This window comes from Psammomys obesus, unplaced genomic scaffold (assembly GCF_907164565.1).
Source record: "Psammomys obesus unplaced genomic scaffold, mPsaObe1.curated_primary_1811, whole genome shotgun sequence".
Lineage (NCBI taxonomy): Eukaryota > Metazoa > Chordata > Mammalia > Rodentia > Muridae > Psammomys > Psammomys obesus.
In genome coordinates, this window is record NW_026594083.1 from 5,517,214 (window position 1) to 5,534,228 (window position 17,015).

At 40.7% G+C, this 17,015-nt stretch overlaps 1 pseudogene; it reads right to left on the minus strand.

The window, feature by feature from the left end:
• Nucleotides 1-3,533: 3,533 nt before the first annotated feature.
• On the minus strand, nucleotides 3,534-11,711 carry LOC129684631 (stress-induced-phosphoprotein 1-like; annotated as a pseudogene).
• Nucleotides 11,712-17,015: the final 5,304 nt, after the last annotated feature.

Below are 17,015 nucleotides of genomic sequence, written 5' to 3' on the forward strand. Positions count from 1 at the left end.
GGTTTTCTGCTTTCTTTCTCATTAAACTGAGAAGAGGATCATCAGGTCATTTTTCTCTCTTTAATTCTAATAAAGAACCTGGAGCGATCAAAAACTGATTGTGCATAGTCAAGACCAATTAAAGGGAGACTTCTTGCAACCTACAATTATTAATAATTTTTTTAAAAAATGATGCCAGAAAAAAATGATGCCAGAGATTTAAATGGATAAATAAATGTCTGCCTGTATTCCAGTAACAATTAGACTAGTAACTCCACTGTAGACATTTTCTCAAAGGAGCTAATGTATCTATTTTTGGAGTCATGCACAGTTCAACCTAAGCATGTGCCTCTGACACACTGGCCAGGTAGGAGGCTTTAAGGATGGGTCAGAGTCCTAAATCCTATGTCTAGTGCCTAAAGTGGCACCACAAAATGGAAAATAAAATTTGCCAGTGTTCTTGGGGCCTCTGTGAAGTAACAGAACCATTCCAAGTGCCCTAGAAAGAAAGGAACTAAAAGACAGGAATGAAAATTATCACTTATCTAAAAATTGCAGTCACTGCTTACAGAGCATCGTTCTGACACTGTGGTGATGAATATGCTGAGAATCAAAGTGTTGAAATATGTACTGTCTTTCAATCCAAGTATACAACACAACGGTGGGTCATGTTCCACTTCAAACTATGGGTCCCCAGACAATCTACAGAACAAAATGCTTCTGTGCCACCATGTATTATGTCTTTCTGGAATTCTGACATTCCTTTTATTCATATTGAAAGAAGAAAAATAGATAAAAGAAAAAAAAATCAGGGACCAAAAGGAAAATGAATAATTCATGAGCATTCCAGAAAGTGTCACTTTGGCATACGGATTAAGTTAAGGAAACAAACAAAACAAAACAAAAACAAAACAGAAAACAAAATCACTGAAAAGCAATAGAAACAGGAACCCAGTCTACGTCCTATATCAAAGCAAACACAGCATCTGGTTTTGGTTTGGGTTTCTTTTCACTAAGGAAGACACTACTCTAGAGAGTCTCTTGCTTGCACAGGCCTGTAATCTTAGCACTTAAAAAGCTAAGACAAGTGGATTCCAAGTTGAAGATCTGTTTTGACTACAGAGATATCTTTCTCTTCCATCTCAGGAAAAGAAAGATTTTCAACAACTCTTAGAAATGGAGTTAAATCTGCCTAACACTGTGAACTAAAGAAACAAAATAAAACAAACAAACAACAACAAAACTTTGTCCTTTGTTTTCCATACTCTGGCCCCTTAGAAAGGGGAACAGGGGCTGTCTCTGACATGGATTTTGTTGCCCGCTTGCTCTTTGATCACTTCTCCACAGATGGGGAAGCCATGCCAGGCCACAGAGGAAAATGATCCAGGCAGTCCTGATGAGATTTGATAGGGTAGGGTCAGATGGTAGAGGAGGAAGACCTCCCCTGTCAGTTGACTAGCAGGGAGGGGGATGGAGAGGGAAGAGGGAGGAAGTGTGGGACCAGGAGGAGATGAGGGAAGGGTAACAGTTGGGATATAAAGTGAATGAATTGTAAAAAATTTAAAAAATATAATGAAAAAAGAAAGAAAGAAAAGAAAGAAAGAAAGAAAGAAAGAAAAGAAAGAAAGAAAGAAAGAAAGAAAGAAAGAAAGAAAGAAAGAAAGAAAGAAAGAAAGAAACAAAGAAAGAAAGAAAGAAAGAAAGAAAGAAAGAAAGAAAGGAAAAGGAAGGAGCCTTGTAACAGTTGTTTGCTTTCTAAAGTTGCGATTATAAAAAGCAACAGACTGAATGTCTTAACTGGTGAGTATTTATTCTCTCACAGTGGTAGGGACTAGAAGTCCAAGATCAACATGGTGCAAGTTTATCTTCACCTGAAGCGTCTCACTTTGATTGACAGAGGGCTGCTTACAGACTTTTACACAGCTGGATTTTGTTTGCTCTGTGTGCAGCAGCCATCACTGTGTCTGTTTCTCTCCTTGTACTTGCATGACTTATTTAGCCTTAAAAATTCTAAGTTCAATATAATCCCATTGGGGTTTGGAGATTTAAGATACAAATGTTGGAAAACATAGAATTCATTCCTTTACGAAGACCAGCCACCAAACAGGAACCATAAATGCATGTGAAACACACTATTAAAGGTTCCATTAAAAGAACAATGCCAAGGAAACAATGCCAAGAAAAGCCACAAGACCTGCAATTCACACATTTCTGGGGTGTGGATTTAAAGGAATGATTATGTAATGTGTCACTGTAACTGAGACACATATGAGAATAAAAAGACACACTAAAAATAATGAACAAATACTAACTGATATATGGCAGATATAATGCAGAAAAATCTCAGGGAAGGTCAGGAGCATAGTAGCAGGTAAGAAAGAGTGCAGAGAAGAAATGTCATCTAAGCTGAGATCCAAAGAATAGATGTAAAGAAAACATTATCTTAAGGGTCAATATGTTATTTAAAAGTTTTAATCATAAAAATGGTATAATTAGTAATATGACTTGTGAGGAGAAGAGAGTATACATTATTGAGCAGAAAAACACAATAAGCAAAATACTATAAGGTGGAGAAACAACAGCATTTGGAAGAAGGGCAAAAGTGTCCGAGACTTGAACAGCGCAGATGGGCCAAGCAAGAAGGAAGGTTAAGAAGGATTCGGAGATAATAGGCTTCCTTAAGCAGTTTGATCTTAGTGTTGATAGCAGATGTAGGCCAATAAAATTTTCCATCATAGAACCTGGCAAGATGGCTCAGCTGACAAAAGCATTTGCCTCACAAGCCTAATGACTTGAGCTGGACCCCTGAATCCAACTTTAGGAGAAAATGCATACTCCTGAAAGTTGTTCTCTGACCTCCACATGATTGCCATGGCACATGTATGGCTGCAGATACACACAAACACACAAACACACACACACTTTTTAATGCTTCCATCACAGAATAGTATAATATGTAACTTGGCTTGAATTTTTAAAGGACTACAATGAGATTAGATTGTGACAAACTACTATTTTTGGCTTTTTTTTCTCCACAATACTTCTCAATAGAAATTAAGGGGAAAAAATGAAAAATTTTATCTATAGGGGAGCAGCCCTACCAGGACACAGAAGAGGACAATGCAGCCACTTTTGACGAGAACTGATAGACTAAGATCAGAAAGGAGAGGAGAACCTCCCCTATCAGTGGACTTGGGGAGGGGCATGCATGCAGAAAGGGGAGGGAGGGAGGGGTCGGGAGGGGAGGAGGGAGGGGCTTACGGGGGGATACAAAATGAATAAAGTGTAATTAATAAAAAATTTTAAAAAAATTAAGCAAACTACCAGGAAGAATAAAACAAAAACAAAAACAATTATGGCATGTATGAAAATGTCACAGTGGGCCCAATATTCTGTATATTTAATGTATATCAATAAAAACTGAGGCGAGGACACTAGAATGATATCTACAATGGAACTGCTATCAAGAGCGCCCAGGTCAGAGAAGAACCGAGGTAAGTCAGCCTCTGCCTACACACCAGACAAAACTAACAGACTCCCAGCAGTAAAGCAGTTCAGCTCCTGTTGTCAACCTCCTCACATTCAGTATGTGAAGGAGCAAGGTGACAATACCCAAAGACCACCAGTTCCCAAAGAAAGGACTCTTTTGTTGCCAATGTCATAACTGTAACACGCTGTGTCATGTCAAATAAGTTTCGGTCTAAAAACCTGCAATAAAGGACAGTGAATTAACTACCATAAAGTACATACATGTTTCTTTGAAACTTAAGAAAAGAACCAAGAGTTTATTTGTGTTTGGTCTGTAAAATGGATCAGGAGAGGACAACACTAAGTGAGAGCCCTTTCTCCTCAAAAACAGTCTAGTTCAATGGTTCTCAACCTTTTCACAGGGGTCACACATCAGACATCCTGCATATAAGATATTTACATTATGATTCAATACAGCAGCAGAAGCACAGTTATAAAGTAGCAACAAAAATAATTTTATGGTTTGGGTGGTCACCACAACATGAAGAACTGTATTAAAGGTCCACAGCATCAAGAAGGGTGAGAACCGCGGCTATAGGGAGTGGGGAGCAAAGAAGAGAGGTAGAAGGGAAATTCCAGGAATTATGCAGCCCTGGAATCCAATTACAACCTTACCTCCACTAGCTGTAACCGTCCTTCCAGGCCTGAGTTTTCTCTCTTATGAAAATGAATGGTCCAGTCCACCAGGTGTGACATTTATTAAATAATTAAAAAGTAATAAATAGGAACATGCTAGGCTGCCAGCCTTTATGAGCAATATTCTGTGGCTTTTTCTATCATTTGGATCTTAAATGTCTATTCCAAAGCCCAAGGGTTGGTGTGGTATTGGAGTATCATGATGACAATACCCGCCATCCAAAGCTTATACAATAGAGGCTTGTCCACAGCATAGCACCATTAGAAGGTAATGGAACCTTCTTTTTAATGCAAAATGATTTTTTTTCTTTTTTTTATTTTATTTGTTTGTTTGGTTGGGTTTTTTTTTTTTTTTTTTTTTTTTTTTTTTTTTTTTTTTTTTTTTTTTGTGGCCTTGGCTGTCCGAGACTTGCTGTGTAGATTAGGCTGGCCTCTGGCATTTTTCATGCAAAAATAGCTCCCCCTTTTTGGCCAAGTGTAGATGCACCCTTTATGTAATTTAAATTCTTTAAATTCTTGTTATTGATGGTATAATAATCTACGTCCAGGATCTGACTAATAACTTGCTTCATTTTGAAACAAATTCTCAACCCCTAAACCTTCTAAATGCTTTTCTTCCTCGAGGCTCAAGTTGTGCTTATGCACAGGTGAGATAGAAGAAAGTAGAAAGAAGATGCACTGAGATTTAGAGTTCCCGAGGGGGTGGTAACCCTGAAGTTTCTACAATCTCACAGACCATTCGGAGATCTCTCTCCGCTCTTTAGCTAGCACAGAATCATCTAGGGCCTTGGCAATTTTAGTTGGGTGATTCAGAGTGTGGAGGGGGCTATATCTGTGTCATCGGGTTGCAGTCTGATGGAAAAGCTATGATAGGAGACAAGAACCCTCTCTGTAGCTCCCAGAAATTTGGGGGAGTCCCTTTATGGTTACCAGATGACATCAGAGAATTCAGGGCCTATTCTTGGAATTCTTAGTCTCATTAATTTAAAAAAAAAAAAAAGAAAGTTTAGGGACAGACTCAAAACAGCAGCTTGAGGGTAGGTATTTTGGTGCTTAAAAGAAAGACACACCAAGGCAGGCAAGCTGTAGATCTTAGAAGATGCCCAGAAGAGGAGAACGGAGAAGAGGAAAGAAGAAAAGTCCTTTGAGTTAAGCAGGCCTGGAGGTTAGCAACATGAGGGGGGGGGGCAGGAGTTTTAGAGAGAGTCCAAAGCCCCAAGATAGACTTACTTCCATTCTGACCAGCATATGAAAAAGATAGGAAGAAAGAAAAAAAAGAAAGAAAGAAAGAAAGGAAGGAAGGAAGGAAGGAAGGAAGGAAGGAAGGAAGGAAGGAAGGAAAAGAAAGAGAGAGAGAAAGAAAGAAAGAAAGAAAGAAAGAAAGAAGAAAGAAAGAAAGAAAGAAAGAAAGAAAGAAAGAAAGAAAGAAAGAAAGAAAGGCAGCAGCTTTCTGGCTAGACACAAAAAGATGAGCTGACCCATTGATTTGGGTCACAGGGACTGCCCTAGGGAGCAAGAATTCTGAGAAGGGAAAGAGCAGAATCTAAACTATGTAATGCTTGTCCCTCTTGTGTCCATCGCAAGGACTAAGGTCAGCCCACCTTCCTAAGAGTGGTCCTTCATCCTGAGGAGGGACTGACCTGCCCACGTGGACTGTTATGTCTCCACCTATGCCAGGATTTCATCTTCTTGAGCAGAAAGAACTAGTTTTCTTCTCATGGGTCTAACAGTTGTGCCACTTTCACACTGTTGCTAGCTAGCACAACTGTCCTGGTAGACACAAAGTGCTCAAGAGGAGTGAATTATGTATTAATCTAAAATAGCCAAGCCCCAGACAATACAGACTGTGTCAACTAAATCTTTTACAACTGGCTTCTCTGTGCTTGTCACCCCAGACAACAAAGGCAGCAGCAAAATTGTGAGATAATTCTGATTTTTAAGATGCATGTCCAGAGAAGGCATTTTTATTTAACAGTTTCTGTAAAGTGTTCCTCCCTGGCATAGAATGTCTTGCTCACCAAAGCCCTCGATGACCTCCAGCTGTCCCTGCTCATTGTTCCTCATCAATTCTCCACTGTCCTCTTCAAAGCCACAATAGAGTTTCCCCCACGTAATTGCAGCATAGGTTGAAATTAATTCCCCATATCTTGGACCACCAGCAATAAATCTATATGGGATTACTGTGGCCCTGTTGAAACACGCTCTACTCAGTTGTAGCTCTGCCCACCCAAGAGCTGCAGCTGTCATTTCTGGCTGCCATGCTACGTGGGCAAGGCCTGTCCTCCAGAAATCCTCACAATTATTGTGAAATCCTAAAAGAGGGGGGAAAAGCACAGTAATTTAAACTTTCTCTTAGAGAAAATACTGAAATGTATTCTGCTAATTTAAAGACCGGAGATGTGAAGAGAATCTAAAATGAAAAAAAAAAAAATAGAAAGATCTTCCAGCACTACCAAAAATAATAATATTATAATTACAAGAAGACGTAGACTTTCTAGATAAGGCAGTGGCCAAAAAATCTTGCTGATTATAAAAAGTGCCTAGAATGAAGGTTACAACACATATTCTTTTGATGGGCTGATAGCTCCGTTACTGAAAAAGCTTGTCACACAAGCATGAAAATCTGAGTTCAATCCCCAGCAGTCAAATAAAAAGCTGAATCTTGTGGGAGTGAAATCTCAGCACTGACAAGTCATCTAGTAGAATCCAGAAGACAGGGTGGCTGGTAGCGAACCTATTTCAAAAATCACTGTGTGACTCCTGAGGAATGGCATCCGGGGTTGCCCATTGTCCTTCACGCCACATGCGCACGAGTACATTCACAGCCACAGGAATGCTCACACACACCACACAAGGCCTACTTCTAGGCCTCACAACAAACCTGCCAGGTCAGAATCTCCCGGCAAGACATATGAAGCATGTACGCAGCAATCCCCACATACTACTGATGCAAGTTACCCATATAGCAGAATTTAGGAACTGGAGAATTGGTAGATTGATATTTTCTGTTGAATTGATAGTATATCAAATATTGTATAATCCTTTATGATAAAAGTATCCAGCGCCTTCTTTTGGCCTATGGAAGCAATTCATATCCATGGTAGACACAGAGAAACTAAAATAAATGGTGAAATAAAGATCTTTAAGACATGCTGAATGCTTGTATTAGCATCAACAATCAGGGAAGAAGATGAAGACTTCCAGCAGGTCATCTTGAAAGCCAGACTTCATTCGGAGAACTGCTAGTGATTTAATGTTCACACTGACCCAAGCATAGAGCAACACAGCTTGATGTGACTTTGGTTGTTTTCTTAGGGTATGAGGTACCACGCTGGTGCTGAAGATCTGAAGCTAACCCAAGTGGAATTACCTAAATCTCAGAAGAAAGACAGATAGAATGAGACCAGTGCCAGAGAAAGCAGGCCACCACTATTAAAAATGGCAACATAATTTCCACATAAAGCAAACAAAATTCCTAATGTAGGGGCAAAACGCCCCTTGTGTTGTCCTTCCTTTAACTCACACCTCGTTCTCCAGAGGCAATCACTCCCCAGCTTCTCAGTGTAAGACAATAGTAAACAAAAAAGCACATTTACCCTTCTTTTACCACCTTCCTTCTCTCACTGTCTTCCACTTTAATAATGATTACACTTTGAGAACTTCTTTCATATGTGTGAGAGAGCTATAATCATATCCACCCTTCATTTCCTTCCTCTAACCCATTGTGTCTCCCAGAATGCTCCCTCCTAACTTTATACATTGTTTGTTTGATAATTCACTAAATCTAATTGGTGCGACCACTATACATCTCTCTCTCTCTCTCTCTCTCTCTCTCTCACGCACACACATACACACACACACACACACACACCACACACACACAAACACAAACACACACACACACACACCACATACACACACACCACACACACACACACACACACACAAACACACACACACACATACTGGACCATGCACTGGAATATGTCCCCATTCTCTGCTTTCTTCTTTCTTTCTCCCCCCACTCCCCGCCTCCAATCCCTTTCTCATTGACTTGTTTGCTGTGGTTTAGATATGGTCTGTCCCTCACAGCTAATGTTGAAGTTTAATTGCCACTTGGCATGGATGGGCAGTGGAAACTTGTAGGAGATAGCTAGATTCCTTAGGGAGGGCTGTGGTAGTCTCACAGGAGTGGAATATAGGAAAGTGAGTCGGCCTTGGCTATTGTTTCTTTTGCACGTGCCCACTTGAACTTCATCATGTTTAAAATAATTTATTTTTTAAATATTTATAGTGTGTGTTTGTGTGTGTGTGTGTGTGTGTAAGAAAATGTGTGAGTGCATATGTGTGCACACAGAGGCCTCTGGTGGCCTCCTCTACCTCTCTCGGTCTATCCCTTTGATAAAGGTCTTTCCCTGATTCTAGAGCTAACGTCTCAGCTCGGCTGGAAGCCAGCAAGCCCTAGAAATCCTCCTAGCTCTATCAACTTTGGAGTGGGGGCTATAGGCATGTGTAAGACACAATTTACTATTTAGGATCTGAATTCTAGTCCCGGTGATTGAGCAGCAAACACTTTTTCCAGCTAAACCATCTCTCCTGCTCATGTTTCAGGCTTCCGTTGTGAGTCAACGTGGTGTGATATTCTAACAAATACCATGTTCTCTAAAGATTAGCCTTCTGTTTAAATATTTATTTTATTGTTTTACATGCACGCATGTATGAGTAGCACATACATGCCTGGATCCAGAGCAGGTCAGAAAAGTGTTTTGGATTAAATGGAATTGGAGTCACAAAGAGATGGCAGCTGGGAACTAAACCCAGGTCCTCTGCAAGAGCAGCAATTGCTCTTAACCATTAAGTCGTCGCTCCAGCAAACTTAGCCTACTAAACTTCAGACAAAATAAAGTCCTTTCCAGTCTCAGATACGTTGTTATAACAGAAGAAAACAAACCAAATCATGATCAGAAGCAGCATTTAAAATAAGTTTTTCAGAGCCTGGCATTTTGGCCAGCACTTGAGGGGACAGAGGCAAGCAGATCTCTGTGAATTCAAGGCCAGCCTGATCTACAAAAGGAGTCCAGGACAGTCAAAGCTACACAGAGAAACCCTGTATCAAAAACTAATAATAATAATAATAATAATATTTTCAGGTGTTAGAGAGATACCTCAGTGGTCAAACCACATGTTGCCCTTTCAGAGGAGCAACACCTACATGGCAGTTCATACCAAGATCCATCACCCTGATTCCAAGGGATCCAGGAAGCATTCGTACATACAAAGTAATATAAATGAATATACAGTTGCTGGGAACTGAACTCAGGACTTTTAGAAGAACAGCCAGTGCTCATAACCTCTGAGCTATCAATTCTGAGCCAAATAAATCTATTTTTAATAAATACAATAGGACCTTCAGATCGGAATAACCCTAGACTTTCTTCTACTATCTCACATATTCTCTTGTCTTTCTTTTTCTTTCTTTCTTTCTTTCTTTCTTTCTTTCTTTCTTTCTTTCTTTCTTTCTTTCTTTCTCTCTCTCTCTCTCTCTCTCTCTCTCTCTCTCTCTCTTTCTGTTTATTTATTGAAGCATAGAACCACACCTGACTGGCTTGTTTTATCGAGGAGGGATGTGGGGTAACAAGTGAAGACAGCTGGGACCCTAGATTGGGAAGAATACCCTCCCCTCCTCTCCCCCATATGCACCCACTGCTCCAAATAAACATTAATCAGTTATAACAGGGCAGCTCAGACAGTGATGGGGTCCTGGGGCTGGGCAGGGAAGAACACCGGGAATTGAGGGCAGCAGTGAAGAGACCACGCGTGGGCTGGGAGGACCCGTGGCGATGCTGGTTGAGTCTGTCTTCCTTGCAGGCATGTATAACCATAAGGATAAGCCTTTCTTCTCCCACTGTCCCACTCCTGTCCAGTGCTGCTTGCTGCCATTCCAGCTTGCCTTTCCTCACCGGCAAAGGGAAGAGAGGAAAAGCAGGTTATCACCAAATCGTGACCAGACCCGCATCCATCAGCTTCTGGATCCTCTGTGCTATTACAAGGTTCTTTAAGTGTTCGCTCAGAGCCTGTGGGTCCTTTGGCATCTGCTCCAGGAGTAGCCTCATGGCTTGGGCACTCATTATCTGCTGCACCTCAGGGTCAGCCATGGCCCACTGCTGTACATCCTCAGGGCTATCATGTCTATTGTACTGCATCATACAGCATTGCTAACAATTTGCTGCCACCTTACAGCTAGTGTCCAGGTCTAGTGCCTTCTTGTAGGCATCCATGGCTTTTATACACTCCTTCATGTTTTCCAGGGCAACTGCTTTCCATGTGTAACCCTGCATGAAGGTTGGCTCCAGTTTGATCCACTCTTCATGGTCCTTGAGTGTCAGCCGAAACCACGAGCTTGGTAGAGCAGGCAGCTCAGTTGCTGTACAGTTTGGCATCTCTTGGATAATGGTTTCTGTATAGTGCTTCATGGCCTGGGGAGAGTCCCCTTTCTGGAAGCATTCATTGCCCTTGTTCTTCTCCTCCACAGCCAAGTCAGGGTTGATATAGGCCAGTCGCTCTTGCTCCTTCAGGATTTTCTCTGCCTGCAGACACTTCTTGAGCACGTCTTGGGTTCGGTGTTCAGCCAGAGATTTGTCGTAGAAACGGACAGCATCTTTCTACTTTTCTTCTTTGAAGTAGGAATTGACAATTGAGGCATAAGTTTTGGCAACTTGTCAGTTCTCTCGATTCTCTCTGCCCACCTCAATGGCCTTCTCATGGCATTTGGTGTCATCACCCTTCTCAAAGCACACAGCTACTGGATTAGTTATGGAAGTGTATTTCTGGGGTCGAGTTCCTTGTCCTGGGACAAAGCTTCAGGGCCTTGGCAAAAGCATTCTTCTTGTAGGCATCATTTCCCAACATTTTTCATTGCCTGTTTCTTATTCTCTGGATGATCTACTTCCATTGGTTCTGGCTTGGCCTCCTTTTTTTGGGAGGAGGTGGGAGTAGGGGTGGTGCTGCCTCTTCTGCTCCATCCAAACTTCCCAGATCAACCTCAAGGGAACACTGGGAGTAGTCATGACCCAGGGATCTTGGAGTTATATTCTGAAGCTCTTCTATGAGTTCCTGGTAGTTAGGGTCACTGAGGAACATCCTTATCTTGGGATCATTCTCCAACTCTGGTACAGATTAGGCAAGTTGAAGAAATTCATGATTTTCCTCCTTGCCAACCTGGCTACCATGCTCTGCAAGCCTCCTTTAAGCTGGAGGTTATTGGCTTCATGTTTTAAACCCTCTTCATGGTTTCAGTTGGCTTCTTCACATCAGTTTAGAAACTCAAGGGCTGCCGCTTTTCTTAAATAACCCTCACCCCAGTCAGGCTTCAGGTCAACAGTCTTGCAGCCATCCTCATAGGCCTCTGGTAGTCCCCTTCTTTGGCATAGGCTACAGAGCAATTGTTATAGAGCACATGGTTCTGAGGTTCTATTAATTGCCTCAGAGTAGCACTGTAAGTCATCATCGATGTTCTCAGCACTCAAGGCCTTATTGCCCATCTCCTTTAGCCCATCTACCTGTTCCATAGCCTGCTCTAGAATCCCTTTGATGGAAATTTGTCCACTCCTCATTCCTAACCTCATGTGTTTCTATCTCACATTTTCAATCATTCTAGTCATTCTTCCGTTCCCTAACCAGGCAGAAGTATCTATCTGTAAGGAAGGAATAAAGAACAATTCTAAAATTAGTCAAGAATTAGAGACAATCAAACTGATCAGATAGAAAAGATTACCCAAACTGGATGTAATACCATGCATCTTTAATCTTAGCATTCAGAAGACTGAGACAGAAAGGTCACCAGTTCTGCAGTTTGGAATACAGAGTGTGTTTGAAACTAGCCTAGGTTACATAGCAAGACCCTGTTTAAAAACAAAACAAAGCAAACAAACAAACCAGACTCCCCCATAGCCCTCTCTGTGACTCATGTGTGTATGTTTATGCACACATATGCAGAAATTATATATATATATATATATATATATATATATATTCCTTAATGAACGTTAAATGGATATTCTAAATAAAGAATAAAGTAACTGAATAAAGCATAAGACAAATCTCAATAAAGAGTAATTAAAAGTGTAAATGTCTCTATAATTCATGTATGCCAAAATACATGAAAACACTTCTCTGCTAAATAAAAATAGGAAGCTTAAAACTTGTGTAGTGTGGGGGCAGGAAAAAAATTTTTTTGAGTTGAAAATGTGACTGTAAACATTTCAACTTCTAATGCAATGGGATTTGGGACTCCAAAACAAATAAGGTAGGAAATTTCTTCTAAAACTTCTAAGCCTATAGAAAACAGGCTTGGAAAATAATAAAATTTAGTAGATGAAATAAGAAGAACTAAGATACATTGTAAGAGAAGCCTAGAAAGAATAACCTTATCAGATAGAATAGAAAAAAAAAACACAAAAAGAAGACATGAAAATCTCATTTAACTTTAAGTCATTTGAGTACAAATGAAATGGCATATTTAATGTCAGGTAAAATATAATTACAGCTGACTTAAGCCTGCCTGTTCTTCTTATCTGATGAAATATTTAATTTCAGGTCTAAGAGGGAAAGGTCTACATGGAACATTATTACAGGGGAAGAAGGAATTTTTTCAGGAGGAAAACAGAACCTTCAGGTCAGCATCAACTTTGCATATCAAAGAATCATGGAGAAGTGTCCTTAAAGCTTAGGAAAAACAACCTGCTTTTAAAATATCATATCCAACTGAATTAATACATGGGAATGGCAAAGAAAAGATAAAACAGAAATATCTATGCAGACTCGTGATGTTTCAGGCTTTGGCTAATAATCACTACAAATTGTTGGACAGGGGCTTGATATAACTCATTGGGTAGAGAGTCTGCTGTGCTTTACAAAGAAAGACTGGATTTCTTTTATTTTAATTTAAATTTAATTTTTATAATTTATTCATGATTTCTGATTGTAGCACCTCCCTCATCTCCTCCTGGTCCTACCCTCCCTTTTTCTTTCCCCCTATTTTCCTCACGTATTTCTCAGGAAGAAGGAGCCCTCCTCTTCTACAGTCTGACCCCAGTCTATCAAGTCTTATTAGGACTGTTTGCATCTTCTTCCTTCATGGCTTGGCAACAACCCACCCCCCGCCCACACACACACCTGGGAGACATAATCAGAGGAGGCAATAGAGTCCATGTCAGAGACAGCAAAAAGGACCATGCATGAAGAGGACCTAGACCCTATGCTCAGATGTAGCTGATAGGCATCTCAGATGTAGCCAATAAGAGACCAGATTTCTATTTCTAGGATCCACATAAAAACTGTGTGTAGTGGTATGCATGAGTAACTGTGGCACTAGGCAATGGAGATGGGCAAATTTCAGCAGCTCTTTGGCCAGCCAGCCTAGTCGCATTAATGCTTCAAAAGTGTGGTGGTAATGAGGAGGAGAAGGAGGAGGAGGAGGATTATGATGATGATAACAATGATAAGGGGGAAAAGAGACTGAGAAGGCCACTCAGTGTGAGCCTCTGCTCTCTACCTGCCCTCACAAGCAAGTGCACTTGGACACATGGGTAAACATCCCACACAAATACACAAAGAAGAAATGGTATAATGTTGAACAGTGAAAAAGGAAGAAAGTAGAAGGGAGGAAAGAGGAAGGAGATTGGAAGGTGAAGGGAAGTTTTCTACTAAAGTTTCTAACAGCCTACCAACACATCTGAACATGGTTGAAGAGAGGAAAAGGCAAATGGATTATCTTAAACTAAGTTTAAATTCTTGCAAAAATGCAAAAGTGATCAAACTTCCCACTGGTATAGGCCAAATTACTCCTTTCAGTAAACCTGATTACATTGTAACAAACCAAAGCTTTGTATTTTACTCTGCAAACACACCAAACTTCCTTTTCTATAAACAATCAATAGAATTATTTTCTTGGCTAAGAAGTTACTTCATCTCTGTAAATTGTTGTAGTCACTCAGTAGTCCAGTCTGGACTGGTGAGCTTCCCGAGGACCATCTGTCTCATCAGTCCTGCTTACACAGACAGGCAGTGCTGCCCACATTCGCTAGAGAGGAGACTGTCATTAATTCTCTGAAGTACAATGGAGTATATGTTCTCTTAATGTCCACTCACAAGGCAAAATGATGTGAAGAATAACAATCAGACAAACCTCAAGATTGCTCATTTGATGTTTCATCCACATTCTCTCCTCAGAATGCAGTCAGCTTCCGATCAATACTATGCAGAAAATACAATCACAGGACAAATGAAAATCACCTTGCCTCCAACCACAGCACAAGGGGAAAAACAAGATAGCATGATTTAAATGTGATTAAGAAACTGTTCTTAGCTAAAAATGCATTGCTTTTAGAGGCCAGCTAGGTTTGTCTGTTGTCCCTCTGACCCTGGCAACTGCCAAGAACAAGACATTCAGAAATGAAATGGAATGTTGAAGAAACACTAACTTCAGTGTTCTCTTGCCACAGAACTCAAAAGGGGTGCTGGTATTAACCTCAGATTTTTTAGGCTTTGCACTTGAAGGAATTCAAGGCACCCTCCTTCCAACATGGCTTCTGGGCATTTGAGAAAACAGCAAAAGCAGAAAGGTCATCCTCAGCTTCCCTTCACCCCTTCTCTCCTGATGCAAGTCATAAAACCTACAAGAAATTCTCTGACCTTCTCCCCTAATGCTGTAAAACCCAGCTGACCTTCTCCTGAAGCTGGCCATAAACCTTTCATTCCATGATCCCTCCCTGGACCCAGAGGAAGACCCTGGCCTTCTCCCTGAAGAAGGGTCATGGAGAGGAATCCCAGCTGGCAGGTCTTTTTAAGGACCCTAGTTTATTGCTGCTGGGTCATACTCCTTGGTCTCACCTGTTCTGCATGTCCATGCATTTTTTTAATCTGAAGCAGAAATGGGATCAGGTTTACCACTTCTTCAGGTTTTCGTTTCTGAGTATCCCATACCAAATAATTCTGTATGCATTACTAATATGCCCTTTGCCATAGATGCCCATGGAAGACATGAATATTGAGATAGGTATGAGACAATTTTTTCTCTCCAGAAAAACTCAGTTGTCAAAATGAACTCAGAGTATGTTAGACTTGAGTCTTCCTCTTACCCTACCCTTTCTTTCATTTTAGACTTAAAACATGGATAAATTGGTTTTAATGTTTTGTGAAAAGTGTGTATGTGTAAATTCTCTTCCCTCCCAATAAAGCTTTACAAACCCCTTCAAAGTTAGTTCTTCAATAACTTCCTGGAGGCTTAGGCTTATGTTTTTATTCTTACTTTTACTTAAGGGAACTAATGTTCAAGTGCTCACGTTACCATTTTGAAGAGATGTATACATTTTTCCATTGTAACAGAGCTACCTCAATATTCCTCCAAACCGCAGTGGTTTCCAATGAAGCCTCTTCTATAAAAATGTGGTCAGCTAGGTATTCCCCAAACCCCATTTCCCACACATACACCCATATCCAACAAGAACTCTAAGGTATAGAAGCTACGTGTATTATCTCCTCAGACTGTCAAAGTAACTGCAACCATGGACAGTTAGGAATGGTGAAAAGCACTGCACAGACTGGGAAACTGTAGAACCTGAGTCCTGGCCACTTGTGAGCAGCAACTTGATCTATAACGTGCTCAACGACTCACCAACACTTGCCCTGTGTTCCTTGTGTTTGATTGAAGTTAACCATCCAGATACATAGGCCATTTTAGTTTTCATGACTTCCTACCAGTTGGCATTTAATCAGTAAAAGACAAAAAAGGAGCCTTACACTACTACCACCTTTGAAAAGAGGCTCAGTTGTTCAAGTATGGTCTAATGCCATCTGGATTCATGTACCAACAGAGCTTTTTTCTTTTCTTTTCTTTTCTTTTCTTTTCTTTTCTTTTCTTTTCTTTTTTTTTTGTGAGAACACAAATTTCAGATCGTTAACCTGTTCATGTTTGTTGTTTGACATTTCAAATGTGCTGCTCTTCTGCAAATAACTCTTTTCAAAGTGCGCAGGAGAATGGATTCTTTAGGATGTTCCAGCGCAGCAGCACTTTAGCTAACAGACAATCATAAATCCGGACTGACGGAGAGTGCTGACTACAGCACATTTTGTGGTGAGAATGGGATGGACTTCGCAGCTTCCCATTAAATTAATGAGAAGCCTTCGCCTCTTTGACCAGCAGGAGTGAGCAACATAATGGAGGCATCTGAACACAGTCCCGCCACCTTGGGAAGGAATGCAAGAAAAAAGAGCAACCAATTCCGTTAAGTGCTTGGCTTTCCGCACTCTTGTCCTCCATGATTCTCTCATCCCAGCTTTTCAGAGCAGTTGCAACTAACACAGCCTTCTAAAGCATTTTAGGATGTTTCCACCATTGTTCCCTGAATAAACAAGAAATTAAAAACCAGGAGTCACTCGAGGTCTCTAAAACTGCCTACTGAAAGCATTCTCTTAGTCTGGGCTCCAAGAGAGACTTTTCACTTTTGGTTTGCTTGCTCTGTGACTCACTTGCCTATGTGTCTGCTCTGTATGGGGAGATACAGCAATTACTTAAAGGTTAGAATTTTAAATAAAACTTGGAATCTCACTTAACTCACAGTGTGAATGAATGCCAAACACCTGTTGGACTAAGAGTTAGGCCAGTTGTACTAGAAGCAGTCTGCATAGCCTGGAACACACCATTTAGTGTTCCAAGGTCTCAGCTTTCCACGTGTAAAATGTTGCTATAATGTAATAACGTATTCTGCTCTGGTTTATGACAACACAAACGTAAAGACTGAGAGGCAACTGAAAGCAGGTATGCGGGCTAGAGTTTATGCTTTCTTGGACACATATTTGTCTGTATGGGACTA